The sequence below is a fragment of the Netta rufina genome (assembly GCF_964035555.1).
Source record: "Netta rufina genome assembly, chromosome: 18".
In the NCBI taxonomy this organism is placed as follows: domain Eukaryota; kingdom Metazoa; phylum Chordata; class Aves; order Anseriformes; family Anatidae; genus Netta; species Netta rufina.
Genome location: NC_140142.1, coordinates 9852496 through 9865117, shown reverse-complemented (window position 1 = coordinate 9865117; position 12622 = coordinate 9852496).

The following is a 12622-nucleotide window of genomic DNA, read 5'->3' as shown; positions in this document are numbered from 1 at the left end:
GCATCACACAAGCACCATGCCAGCCAGGTGCCTTCTGCTGGCCTGTGAGAGTCACTGGGAGATGTGAGCCTAAAAGCCCATCTGGCAGCCAAGAGGCAAGGGTTGACCTGATAGCTACTTCAGAAAGATGGGACCTCCAAGTGCCTTGCCCAGCCATGCTCCTGCTGCTGGCCTCTCGGCTGCAGAGACAAAAGTGACCTCACAGTCCCCACTAAAGCCAACTGTTTCTGATTGGACACCCTATAAGGACATCCAAAACTGGCACCCTCCTTGACGCCCAGCACCTAATGCAATAAAAGCAAGGTCTTTGTCATCATCCAAGGCCATAGAGCTCCTGATGGCCTTTCAGCTTCTCTGATGGAGAGCAGACTACTACATGCAAGCTCTGTTAGGTACTAGGTTAGGAATGACTTTGAGATAAATATTGACACTAGCTGCATGTCTGCGGCTCCTTAGTTCCTTATGACAACTTAAATGCCACATGCATACAGCAGCCATGTGCCTGAAGGTGGCACATCAGGCCCTCAGGCAGAAGTTCCCCGACACCCACCTGCACAGCCATGGGCCTCCTGCTGCCTCCTGAGATCCTGAGGCACAGCTGACCTCAGCAGAGAATCCCCACCCATCTCCTCCTTGAGCCCTATGACCTGAGCAGATCCATGTCACCTCCTCCAAGACCAAGCAATTGCTGCAGGACCTCTCCAACCCTTCCTAGCCTCATGGGGTGAAACCACTTCAATTTTGTGATAAGAGTGCAAGAACAAGGTATGTGAGGATCAGGTGTTCAGGTTAGGGTTTAGGGATTAGATTTTGCCTTCCAGGTTAGGGATTGAACAGCGTTTTAGAGGGATGCTTCTGAGTTCTGCTTTGGGTAGACAGTCAATGTTTACGGTATGAGCTAGATCTCTGGTTAGGGTTTCATTATGTGCTTTGTTATGGGACGAGGGTTGGTGTTAAGGATGGCAATTTAATGTTAGCGATTAAGGGCTAGGGATTAGTAAAAGCAATAGATTAAGATTAACCGTAACAGCTGATGTGTTTTGGGTTTAATATAAAGGTAGGTTTTGACGTAAGGGATTAGATTCCTTCCATGGTGAAGCATAGCAATTAGGGTATCACTAGGTTTTAATGTTCCTGGTTAGAAATATTGCCAGGGCTTGACGTGAAAGTTTTCCTAGTAAGTGTTGCTGCAGCATCAGCCTTACCTGAACCCCTCTTACCTCTTCAAAATCTTTCCTTTCTATTAGCCAAGCCAATCTTCTCTCCCACAAATCTCCTAGCTGTATTCTCCCAAATTTCCCCTGACCTCCCCAAATGTGTCATACTGTTGGGGGCAGCTTTCTGATGACCTTTATGACCTCAGAGGCTCTTCCTTCCTGCTGTTGGCCAGCCAGGTGCTGGGACAGAAGTGACCTCACAGCCAGCATCCACAGGGCTACAAGGAGCTGTTGTGCTCAGGAGGCCTCTTCCCCACGCACCCAGGAGCACTGGGTCCAGGGGATGCCCTGCACAATCCCTCAGGTACTGTGCCTGCCAACCAGCTCATGCTTCAGAAGGCCTCCCACATGTCCAGACTCACGTTTCCCAATTCTGCCTTTAGCAAGTCCAGGTCATACTGAAAGAAATGACCACCTCTTTGTGGAAAAGTGAATCAAGAACTGTATATATAGTTTAGGAAAAAGACAAGAACTCTTCAGCAAAGGAGTTGGTGTGAAAGTCATAGAATCATAGAATCCTAGAATGGTCTGGGTTGAAAAGGACCTTAAAGACCATCTAGTTTCAGCACTGCTGCCCTGGGCAGGGTTGCCAACCACTAGAGCTCGCTGCCCAAAGCTGCATCCAGGGTGACCTTGAATGCCCCCAGGGATGGGACATCCACAGCCTCCCTGGACAACCTGTTCCAGTGCCTCACCACCCTCTGAGTGAAAAACTTTCTTCTAATTTCTAACCTAAATCTCCCCTGCCTTAGTTTAAAACCATTCCCCCTTGTCCTATCCCTATCAACACATGTAAACAGGCGTTCCCCCTCCTGTTTATACACGCCCTTTATGTACTGGATTGCTGCAATGAGGCATAGGAGAGGTGCTTTCTGCATAGGAGAGGTGCTCCAACCCTCTGATCATCTTCGTAGTTCCTCCTCTGGACGCCTTCCAAGATCTCCACATTCTTTCTTGTGCTGGGGGCCCCAGGCCTGCGCACAGTATTCCAGGTGGGGTCTGACAAGAGCAGAGTAGAGGGGGACAATCACCTCCCTCTCCCTGCTGGACTCCCCTTTTTTTAATGCAGCCCAGGACATAGTTGGCCTTCCGGGCTGCAAGCACACACTTCTGGCTCATGCCCATCTTCTTGTCCATCAGGACCCCCAGGTCCTTCTGTGCAGGCCTGCTCTCAAGTTCTTCTTCTCCCAGTCGATATAAATACTGGGGATTGCCCCAGCCCAAGTACAACACCTTGCACTTGGCCTTCTTGAACCTCATTAGGTTCTCATGGGCCCACTTCTCCAGCCTGTCCAGGTCCCTCTGGATAGCATCCCTTCCTTCCACTGTATCGACCGCACCACTCAGCTTGGTGTCATCTGCAAACTTGCTGAGGGTGCACTTGATTTCATCATCTATGTAATTGATAAAGATGTTGAAAAACATTGGGCCCAAGACCGGCCCCTGAGGGGCACCACTTGTGACTGCATTGCTTTATTCAGCTGTTTTTTTCATGATGCATTGCTTTATTTAGCTGGTTTTCAAGAAGACCATACCTCCAAATGGGAATTGACCTTGAGTCTCTGTCTGTCCCACTGGATATGATGGCACCCTTAAGAAACAGCTGATGGCACTTGGGCTCATTCAAGTTCATCTCACCACACCCACATCATAGGCTTTCTCAGATGGACAAGACAAACATGGACTTCAGATGTAGTCATTTAGTGTTCGTAGCTGGAGGAACAAACCACCTGTGTGAGCTAGGGCGAGAGCCTGGTGCTCGCGATGGTGGTTGTGAGGGGCTGCTCTGGGACCATTGTCCTGGGGCAGCATCTGCCAGAGTGTCCAGAGAACAAGAGCCCAGCCCAGCCTCTGCACTTCTGGTCCTCCCTTTTCCTACCAGGTGGCCAGCCCAGTCCAGACCCTCCCCAGCTCTCCAAAATTCCCTGACCTTTTCACAGCCCAGCCCATCCCAGCAGAACAGCTCAGGCTGGGATGGCTCCAAAGCAGAAAATGGAGAACGGGAGATGAATGGTTGCCTCTCTTCTACTGCAATTTCCTCTCCCTCCTTTCCACCCTGCCTCCAAACCTTTTCCCTCTCACAGGGAGCCTGCAGCCCCCCAGCCCAGCCTCACTCCACAGCACAGCACAGCACAGCACCACACTGCTGGCCCTGGGGCTCCTCAGGCAGCACCACTGCACACACACAGAGCCCTGCTCTGCTCCTGAGACACCCCATGTCCCACACAGCCTTGCCCCAGCCCAGCACGTCCGGGCTGACCTGAGGAGTCATTCCTGCAGCCCCTTCCCATGCTGCCCACATTCCCTGAGCTGGCAGTGCTGCTCTGCATAGTAAGGGGGTTGTGTTCCGTGGAGCCATGCGGGCACTCTGCAGGGCCGTGCTGGTCAGGCTGGGAAAGCAGAGCTAGCTCGAGGGGGACACTGCCACTGACTGCCTCCCACACAAGTGGTTCTTTGGCCATGGAGGATGTGCACAGATACCTGGCCATCTTCAGAGTAAGAGATTAATAGAAGAGAAATAAACAAAGCATGGAGCCTCGTCCAAGTCCGTCCCTTTGAAATATCCATGAGACCAGCTTTGGGAGAAGAGCTGAGCCGTTAGGCACTGCCCTCAGCCGATCCCCCTTTATGCTGGAGATGCTGGTACGGAGCCAGCTGTGTTAGAGAAGTGCCTCTGGCCTGCCCTGCCTTTGGACACATGACTGCCACACAGCAGCACAGTGAGCAAGCGACTAGAGCAATCAGTCCTCATAATAACACAAAGACTCCAAAAGAGAGTGTGGGAGGTGAAAAGGGGAGCAGCTCAGGAAAGACCAAGCCCTGGGGCTCTCTGGCAGTGTTGCTGTGCCAGGACTCTTCTCCCCTTCCACCTCTGAACACAGACAAGTCCCCCTGCAGCTCCACCACATGTCTCTGAGGAAGGATCTCAAGCAAGCAAGTCACAGAAGGGTCTTTTTTTTTTTTTATTTTTATTTAAATACCTCTCAAACACACTATAAATACACCTAACTTATACCAAGTCTCGGAGACACCCAAGGTAGATACTGAAATGGAAGGGTTTGAAAAACATTTCTTTGTGGAAAACTATATTAGAAGTAAAGAAAAACAAAGAAAAAGAATTATATCTGGTCCTGTATTGAGTTGGATTATGACTGATATACCAAAGAAGGCAGGCATTTAATTGGTTCTGAAAAACCTTGAGTCATCAGTTTCCAAATGGCATCCTTGAGCTCCTTGTTCCTCATGCTGTAGATGAGGGGGTTCACTGCTGGAGGCAACACCAAATACAGAACTGCCAACAAAAGATTCAGGGAGGAGGAGGACATGGAGGGGGGCTTCATGTAGGCTAAAATGGCAGTGCTGAGAAACAGGGAGACCACAGCCACGTGAGGGAGGCACGTGGAAAAGGCTTTGTGCTGGCCCTGCTCCAAGGGGATCCTAGTCACGACCCTGAAGATCTGTACATAGGAGAAAAGAATGAAAACAAAACACCCAAAAAATAAACAAGAACTGAACATAACAAGGCCAATCTCTCTGGGGTAGGCACCTGAGCAGGAGAGCTTGAGGATCTGGGGAATCTCACAGAAGAACTGGTCCAGGACATTACCTTGGCAGAGGGGGAGGGAAAAGGTATTGGCAGTGTGCAGCACAGCATTGAAAACACCACTGCCCCAGGCAGCTGCTGCCATTTTGGCACAGGTTCTGCTGTCCATTATTGTCCCGTAGTGCAGGGGTTTGCAGATGGCCATATAGCGATCATGAGCCATGATGGTAAGAAGATAAAACTCTGCTGTGAGAAAGAAAGCAAACATAAACACCTGGGTAGCACAACCTGCATTGGAAATGGTCGTGGTATCCCACAGGGAATTGGCCATGGCTTTGGGGACAGTGGTGGTAATAGTGCCCAGGTCGAGGAAGGCGAGGTTGAGGAGGAAGAAGTACATGGGGGTGTGGAGGTGGTGGTCGCAGGCTATGGTTGTGAGGATGAGGCCGTTGCCCAGGAGGGCAGCCAGGTAGATGCCCAGGAAGAGCCCGAAGTGCAGGAGCTGCAGCTCGCGTGTGTCTGCAAATGGCAGGAGGAGGAACTCTGTGGGGAAGCTGCTGTTGGACATTTGCTGCCTCTGCACATGGTTGCCTATCTGTGGAGGAAAAGACAGCGATAAGTTAGAGACTTATCCGAGCAAAACCTCTACCATTCTTCACAGAAAGCTGCTCAACAAGACACGCTGCCTCTTTCTTGTGAGCTCTTTTTTTTTTTTTTTTTTTTTTTTTTGAGTTTAAAGTTGTCTCAGAGATCGGGCAGATCCTCTCTGGGCTCAGCAGGAGTTTGTACTTTCCTACAGTGTCTGGTAAATAGCACGAGAGACATATCTCAGGTGCCCACTAGCCAGAGGCATCTACCTGTTTGCAAGTGTTGAGCAGGATATCCCACAATCCCACAAGAAACAATGAAGATGTTTTTGGTGCTGTCTGTAGGCTAATGGCTGTGAAGGGAAATTAGAAGGTTTCTCACAGACCCGCAATTCTATTTCAGTGTAATGATCTCTGAGGTTCAGTCACTGATACAAACCTGACAATTCCATTACGATCCCGGTGATTGTCCACTTAGCAGGAAAGTGAAAGCAGAGATCCTAGAGAGTGCTTTCCCTTCAGGAAGCTCCTGCCTTGGTCTTCCCTGTCAAGAATCTCCCCCCGAGATGCCCTGGGGTGCTGTGGAGCTGTGAGCAGCCTGCCTTAGGCAGCAACCTCTGGGCAGCAGCAAGGTCCTGCCATGTCGGGAGACCTCCTTCACACAATCACACAATGTCCAGGGTTGGAATGGACCTCTGAAGATCATCTAGTCCAATCCCCCCACCAAGCAGGATCGCCTAAGGCACATTGCACAGAATGGTACCCAGGCAGGTTTTGAATATCTTCTGAGGAGGAGATTCCACAACCTCTCTGGGCAACCCATTCCAGGGCTCTGTCACCCTCACAGTAAAGAAGTGCTCCCTCATATTCAGCTGGAGCTTCCTGTGCTTCAGTTTGTGCCCATTGTCTCTCGTGCTGTCTTTGGGCACAAATGAAAAGAAATTTGCTCCACACTCTCAACACCCTCCCCTCAGATATTCATATACATTAATGAGGTTTCCCTTCATTCTTCTATTTTCAAAGCTAAAGAGGCACAGCTCTCTCACCCAGTCCTCATACAACAGGAGCTACAGTCATCTAATAATCTCATTTTAGTAGCCCTCTTCTGAACTTGCTCCAGTAGTTCTATGTCTCTCTTGTACGGGGGAGTGCTGAACGGGACAAAGTACTAGAGGTATAAACTTCCACCCACCGCTTCTCCCCACAGTGCCCTGGGCAGCTCTCCAGGCTAGCTGAGTGCTGAGCCTGGAAGGCGTCAGAGGCCCTGCCCCAGCACATAGCCCCTGGGGCACAGTAGGGACCCTGCTCTGCACCACAGCCCTGGCCACTCCTGCCTGCACCGTGGCTACACAGCCTACAGCCAGCCCCATGAGACGGAACCCTCGTGTCCTGTCCCTCTGACAGCCTTGGCAGGTAGTCCCTGCTCTGGAACTTGTCATTTTCTTCTCCATAGAAGCTCTGAGAGTCCTTCTGAAAGCTCCTACAGGCTGTGGGATTTGCCAGCAAATCTGGAGATGGCACCAGGAACAACATCTGTGTTGCCCTGCAGCCAGAGACTTACCCTGTTCAGGGCTCTGAAGATTTCTCCCGCAGTGAGCTCTCAGCATCCCCCCTCCACACTGCCTTTAACATCTCCCTCCCTTCTCTCAGCCGCCCTTGTCCCTTGTCCCCTGCAGGCAGTGCCCCCAGCCCTGCTGCGCTGTGCAGAGGAGCTGCTCCTGGGCAGAGCTGTCTCTCTGCAGTGCTGCCCGCTTGCCAGGAGCTCCCCTTGGGCCCAGGAGCCCGGCCCAGCTCAGCAGCACAGGGAGCTCTTGACAAGTCCCTGGGCCTCCAGGGGAACGGACTTGGAATCTGACTGAAGCAGTCACTGATGTTCCTTCCCTGCATTGGGGAAGGAAACTGATTTCCAGCACTGTCATTCCTCATATCAGAAAAAATATGAGGTCCAAGAAGCACCTTTTCAAGTCTTGGTTTTAGGCAGGGCACCCACACAAGGACAAGGAGAGATCTGCCTTCCCCCTGCTGAGGGAAGTGTTCCATCTGAATCAAGCAAGGCACCTCCTTTTTTTTTTTTGCTGTCCAGAGGCTAGAGGGGGCTTAGATGCCTCTCCCATGCCTCATGGAATTCCACAGCCATTTCCTCTTGCCGTGGTTTAGATGGGCGCACACCAGACATCTGCATGTCAGCTGTGTGTCTCTGCTCCTAGCACATCGAATGGAGGTGGAGGGCAGGAGGGAGCTGCTGAGATGCAGACACCAGGTGACATTGGAGGTGCCAGAGTAACCTCCAAAAATGTCAGTTTTTGGTGACATTTTTGGTGTCAGATTTCTCTGGGTCATAAACAGAGGTGACATGAGGAAACTGCTACCAGCTGTAGCCCAATGGCAAAGAAGTAAAGGCAGGATCTATTCAACCTCTAAAGACTTTATTTCTCCCAAATCCATTTAGATATGAAATGTAGATGTGAAATGTGCCAATGTAAGTATGTTTGGGAGATATAATATTTCCATTTAAGTTATTGGGAGGATATGCATTTTTGGAAATATCTATACACATTTATATTTGCATAGAGGGAGTGTCCTCATCTTGCTGGGACATGTCCCAGACCTATGAAAAAAATCATGAGATCTTCTAGACAATCTACAAAATTCTGAAAATGAAGACTTCTTACACACCAACAACAACACAACATGTTTTTATTTATTTCACAGAATTACTGAATGGTTGAAGGGCCCTCCAGAGATCATCTGTTCCAACGCCCCTGCTCCAGCAGGCTCACCTAGAGCATGTTACACAGGATCACATCCAGGTGGATTTTGAGTATCTCCAAATAAGGAGACTCCACAGCCTCTTCGGGCAGTCTGTTCTCGTGCTCTCTCACCCGAACTGTAAAGAAGTTCTTCCTCATATGACAATGAAATCTCCTGTCATTCAATTTACACCCATTACCCCTTGTCCTATCACTCACCACCACTGAGAAGAGCTTGGCCCCATCCACTTTACATTGTCCCATCAAGAATTTCTAAAGGCTGATAAGATCCCTTCTCAATCTCGTTGTGAGATACGTTCAACTGATTCGTGTCAGTATGGAACAATGCTAGGGCCACATGGTATGATGAATGTGACCTTCTGCCTTACATACCCTTGTATAACCACAAGTCTAAGAAAAACAGAATGGTTAATGTATATAGTTCTTGTACCTTGCAAAGGAATTCGTGTCACTAGGGAGCAGTTCTGTCTGTCTCTGGGTCCTGTACTGGCAATTTAATTCTTACACAGATGTGGTTTCTTCCCTTTCCTCCCAGTGTCCCAGTCTGCCCCTCATTATAGTCAAATTATCAAATCTTCAGAAATATTCCTCAAATCCATGAGCCTATTTGCTTTTGTTACTGATTCCGAACTCTTATTCCTAACAGTTACAGCCTTTTTGCCTTCTTTGTGGTTGATTTAACACTGCTATAGATGTGACTGGAGTGTCCCTGTGAATGGCCTGTGAGGAATGTTTTAACTACTCGTGAAGTGTCAATAAGAGAGCTATTTGTGTTTGTATGTTCTTTCTTTGAAGTCTCTGATGTCTGGGGGTTTCAGAACAACTGCTAACAACTAGTGACTGTTATGGCTTCTGAATGGGACACTATGCAAGCCCCTGATATCTGGCCAGGTGGCCAGGAGATTAAGGAGAAGAAAAAAGAAGCTGAAGGACAGCTAGGAGACAAAACTTGCAGGGGACGCTGTGTAAGCTTTTGACATGCTGCCAAGGAGTACAAAGGGGAAGGACAAGAAAAAAACTTAGAGAGGAAGACTACGAGCCTTCAGCATGAAAGACCCCCAGAGACCCCCAGGGGGACCACTGGAGACTGATGCGCATGCTCCAGTAGGAGGGTTTGGATCCTGGAAGCCAATTATAATAACCCGTTTTTTTTAGAAGTTGTAATGAATATGTATCAGCCTAGGAGCATAAAAATCAGCTACTTGATATAACTGGTGTGCGTCTAGGTGGAACGGAGACTCCCGACGCACCCAGCGCTGTTTGCTTACCTCTATTCTTTTAATAAATTGTAAACTTTGATTTTAATCCTATTTTGGGACTGAGCGATTTATAACATCGTCTTCTCTAGGGTAAACTGACCAAGCTTATTTAGAGTTTCCTCACAGGACAGATGTTACAATACCTTAATCATCTTTGTGGTTCTACACTGGACCCTGTCTAGAAGTTCTATATCCCTCTTGTACTGGGGAGCCCAGAACTGGACACAATACTCCAGTTGTGGCCTCACCAGGGTTGAGCAGAGGGGGAGGATGACCTCCCTCGACCTGCTGTCCACACTCCTCTTGATGCAAGCTAGGACGTCATTGGCCTTCTTGGCCACAAGGGCACATTGCTGGCTCACAGTTAACTTCTCCACCACAACTCCCATGTCCCTCTCCACAAAGCTGCACTCCACCAGGTCAGCCCCCGACCTGTACTGGTGCCTCAGGTTGTTCCTCCCCAGGTGCAGGACCCCGCACTATCTCCTGTTGAACCTCAGTGAGGTTCCTCTGTGCCCAGCTCTCCAGCTTGTCCAGGTCCCTCTGAGTGGCCACACAGGCCTCTGATGTGCCAGCCACTTTGACAAGCTTTGTATTGCCCACCAACTTTCTGAGGGTGCACTCTGCCCTTTCATCTAGGTCACTGATTAATAAGTAGAATAGCACTGGACCCAGTACTGACCCCTGGGGGCACTGTTGAGCACAACACAGAGCTCTGCCATTCAGCCAGTTCTCGATCCACCCCACTGTGCGCTCATGGATCCCACAATCCAAGAGCTTGCCCAGGAGGATGTTATGGAAAACAGTGTCTAAAGTCTTGCTGAAGTCAAGGTAGACAACATCCACTGCTCTTCCCTCATCCAGCCAGCCATTAGCCTCAATGTAGAAGGCTATCAGGTTGGTCAAACAGAACTTCCCCTTGAATTCATGTTGACTGCTTCTGATCACCTTCTTTTCCTCCATGTGCTTATCCAAGACCTTTTGAAGATGATAGAGAGAGGCTTAGCAATAATCTTTGACAGTTCCCTCAGCACCCTCGGTTGCATCCCATTGAGGCCCATAGATTTCTGGGTGTCCAACTTGCCTAAATAACCTCTAACCCAATCCCCTTTAACATGGGGAAAGTCTTCTACCCTCCAGGTTTTCCCTGTTGTTTCAAGGCTCAGTAGTGCTTGGGTTCTAGCCTTAGCAGTGAAGACCAAAGCAATGAAGGCATTCAGTAACTCTGCCTTCTGTGTATCCACCATCACCAAGGTACCCACCTCCTTTAGCTGAGCACTCACATTTCCCTCAGTCTTCCTTTTGCTGCTGATGTATTTGAAGAATCCATTCTTGTTATCCTTGATGTCTGTCGTTAAATTGCATTCTAACTGGGCCTTGGCCTTCCTCATTGCACCCCTGCATTCTCTGACAATGTTCCTAAATTCCACCCAAGTTGCCTGTTCCTTCTTCCACATCATGTATGCTTTCTTCTCCTGTTTAAGTTTTCCCAAGAGCTCCTTGCCCATCCACGGAGGTCTCCTGCCCCCCTTGTTCGACTTCTTTCTTATAAGGATGCACCAACCCTGAGCTTGGAGGAAGTGGTTCTTTAATATCAGCCAGCTCTCCTGGACCCCCTTTCCCTCTCAGGCCCTGGCCCAGGGGATTCTTCCAATTAGGTCCCTGAAGAGGTCAAAGTTAACTCTCTTGAAATCCAGGCTTGCAGTCCTTCTTTTGGCCTGATCCCTCCTCTCAGGATCTTGAACTCCAACATCAGTGCAGCCAAGACTGCCCTCAACCTTCATGTTTCCAATTAGACCATCTCTTTTTGTTAGCACCAGGTCCAACAGCACCCTTCTCCTTGTTGGCTTACTTTCTTCCTGCATCAAGAAGTTATCTGCAGTGGTCTGTAGCAACCACCTGGACCATTTTTTCTGAGCTGTGTTGTCTCCTCAGCAAATATTTGCATGCATAAAGTCCCCCATAAGAAGCAGGGCCTGGGAACGTGAGGCAACTCACAGCTGCTTGTAGAAGGCCTCATCCACTTCCTCTTCCTGATCTGGTGGCCTGTAATAAACACCCACCACACCATCACCCCAGTTGGCCTGCCCTTTAATCCTCACCCATAGGCTCTAGACTTGCACTTTGTCCCCTCCTAGGCAGAGCTGCATAGATTCCAGTTGCTCACTCACAAAAAGAGCAACTACAACACCTTACCTTCCTGGCCTGCCCTCACTAAAATCACAGAGCTGTCCATGGCCACATTCCGGTCATGGGAGATGTCCCACCATCTCTCAGTCATTGCAATGAGATTATAACCCCGCAACCGCACACACATCTCCAGTTCCCCTTATTCCCCATGCTGAGTGCATTTACATAGAAACATTTGAGTTGGACTCCCAATGCATCTGCCTTTCTGGATGAGGCAACTTTAACTCATCCATGTGGGCCTACAGTAGCTCTCCTGTTAAGCTCTGTTCTCTCTCTAGGCTCTGGGCATCCTTTGTCGGCTCTAATGTTTAGCTGGGGTGAGTGAGATGACATGTCATCCCATACCTTATCCCCAGCATCCTGGATGATATCTCCCTCCCCCATTGATACAAACTGGAGTCAAAAGCAGCCTACTGCTATGCCACGATTGATATCCCTAAAGCATTTTTCTCCAATCCTGTCATGGCTTAACCCGGCCGGCAGCTAAACACCACGCAGCCGTTCGCTCACCCTCCCCCCTCCCTCTCTGGGACAGGGGAGAGAAATGGAAAGTGAAGCCCGTGAGTTGAGATAAAGACAGTTTAATAAGACAGGAAAAATAATAATAACAATAATAATAATAAGAAGAATACAATGATGATAATAGTACTACTACTAATAATATGTACAAACAAGTGATGCACAATGCAATTGCTCACCACCTGCTGACCGATGCCCAGCCTAACCCTGAGCAGTCTGGCCCCCTCCCCCCAGCTAGCCACCCCTGTATATTGTTTAGCATGACGTCAGATGGTATGGAATACCCCTTTGGCTAGTTTGGGTCACCTGTCCTGGGTCTGTCCCCTCCCAGCTCTTACTGCACCCCCAGCCTGCCTGTTGGCAGGACAGAGCAAGAAGCTGATATGTCCTTGGTTTAGTATAAGCACTGCTCTGCAACAATTAAAACATCGGGGTGTTATCAGCACTCTTCTCATCCCAAGCCAAAACACAGCATTCCACCAGCTACTAGGAAGAAAATTAATTCTGTTCTAACTGAAACCAGGACAACTCCTTT